We start from the raw sequence: 2,315 nt of genomic DNA on the forward strand, positions 1-2,315 counted from the left end.
TGTAAAACCTTGGTGTGATCCAGCAAGCTGAGCCAGGTACCCTCACCCTCCCCGTCTCGGTGCTGAGGTCCCAGGCCAGCCAGCCCCTGTGCTCCTGGCGCGGGCTGGAGACCTGCAGCAGCAGCACGGGTGGGATGTCTGTCACCTCTGCACTTGCTGCGCTGGGGTAGGGCACTGAGACACCCTGGAAGGGCTGTAGTTCTTCTCCAGGGAGAAAGACTCTCACAGAGGATGAAGGCTCTGTAGAGGAGAAAATTCAGGAAGTTATGGGGATTTTTTTCACTGTTTTTGCAGATTCTTAACCATTTTTACTCCTTCCCCAGAAGTTACTGAACCTTCAGTTTAATAAAGGAGATGAACCACCATTAAATAGCTTTCTGAAGGGTCTGAAGGCAGGTGCTACTTGTGTGCAGAGCTGGTCTGTGCCTAAGAGGCATCTTCCAGACCTTGTACATCCTGTAGCTGAGTCACCCTGTGCACTGTGCAGGGAACTGGGGTGGGAGAGTCAGTTCTGGCCATCACACCAAATAGCCACGACTTCCCAAACTGAAGAAGAACCAGACCAGGAGGTGGGGGAAGGAGCAATGACAGTAGAAGGATAGCTAGTTGTCACAGGTAATCTTCAGTATTCGTGTCCAGTGGTTAGTCCTAGAATTGCAAGCCTTGTTGTATTGCACACGTCCTCCTTCCACTCCTCTCCAAGCAGCCATCGCCCTTCCTCTGCCCCGCCCCATGCACTAGTCATGAGCATCAGAGGCAGTTGCACCAAAGTGATTCTCAGCCCAGTTCTGCATCTCCCTCTCCCACCCAAACCCAAGGCAGCATGGACAATTGTTGGCCATCACAAGTCTAGTAATTCCACTTGGGTTTCTTTCCTCATGTACCATAGCTTCCTCCACACACAGTCTAGCAGGGCAGTACAGGAGGCTCCGACCCTGTCCCAAGAAGCTTCTTTGACCCCTGGCAGCACCTTGCAGACATGCACCTTACTGGGAGTGTACTGGGTCCATGCAGGTGAGATCTGGCAGTGCCGATCTTGCATAAGTGGCAGTCGATGGGGATCCACAGGGGGAAGCTGGCAAAAAGTGGCTACTGTCCCTTTTCTTTTCTTTTTTGAGGGAGAGGGGGATATTTTTGGTGTTATGATTATTGTCCACCTTCCAGTGGCCAAGTTCTGGGCTGCATTAATAATCGGGGTTCATTGGCTGTCTGTGCAGGTAAGGAGCTTTGCCCCGACCTTAACAGCAGACGTCGTGGCTGTGTCCAGAGCCTGGATACAGGCCGGGGTTTCTCCCGTATTGGCAAGGTGCTTTCAGCAGGCTCCAGACAGACATTTCTGGCAGACAGGGGAACGGTGCTCCTCCGAGTCCCGACCAAACCTGCACTTCCATTTTGTGTCCTCAGCTTGGAAAAACCTCAACTAAGCAGATGCTTCCGAGGTCTCCTTTTCCCGCGCGGTGCCTGGCACCCCAGGGGAGGGGGTGGTGGGAGGCATGTCAGGGTCTCCAGAAGTGAGATCCTTTTTTGGATGTAGTTAATGGACATACCTTTCAGGAGGAGAGACCTCCCAACCTTTGTGTTAATCTCAAGAGCAGGAGATGAACTTCCAGCTGTCCTTGCATATAGTGAAACATAGCTGAAACAGCCAAATGCAAAGTAGAGTTAAATGTAGGGTTTGACCTGAATAACATTTTAATTAGGAAGATAAATTTGTTGTAGCTTGACCTTAGTCCATGTTAGGAACCTGCTAATCATTTGACATGCAGAGTGTATTAATGCTGCACTTAACTTGGCCATTGGTTTTACTATCTGGTTTGGGGAGTTTTTTCACTCCCGAAGCATCAGTCTGCATCCTGTATGGGTTTTCTTTTTTTTTTTTCCTGTTCAGAACATGTAGCACACTCTTGTACTTCTGTTCCTGTCTGCGTAGAGTATTGCCTTAAACAGATCAGTTGTGTTGTGGTTTGTTTTGGGTTTTTTTTTTTCTACCATCAGTTTTGTGCATTAATTTATTTTAAAATGTGGGTTGTTTTTTTTTTTCAAAAACATGAACCATGTATAATATTTTTTTTAACATTTCCATTGCAGTATTTATCATTGTTACTGGTTGTGTGTAGTGTAACAGAATCAATGATATTAAAAAGCATACATATGAAAACCAGCCTGCCAGCCTGTCTGATTGGAGCAAAGCAGGGTGAGAGGGTACGAACTGCAGCACCTCCTCTAAGCCCCCAGCAGTTACAGCTGCTGAAGTCGGGGTATCAGTGGCTCATGCTGGCAGCCTGCCTACTGCAGGATTAGTTCCCTGCACAACC

The sequence above is a fragment of the Merops nubicus genome, unplaced genomic scaffold, assembly GCF_000691845.1.
Source record: "Merops nubicus isolate BGI_N331 unplaced genomic scaffold, ASM69184v1 scaffold32700, whole genome shotgun sequence".
In the NCBI taxonomy this organism is placed as follows: Eukaryota; Metazoa; Chordata; class Aves; order Coraciiformes; family Meropidae; genus Merops; species Merops nubicus.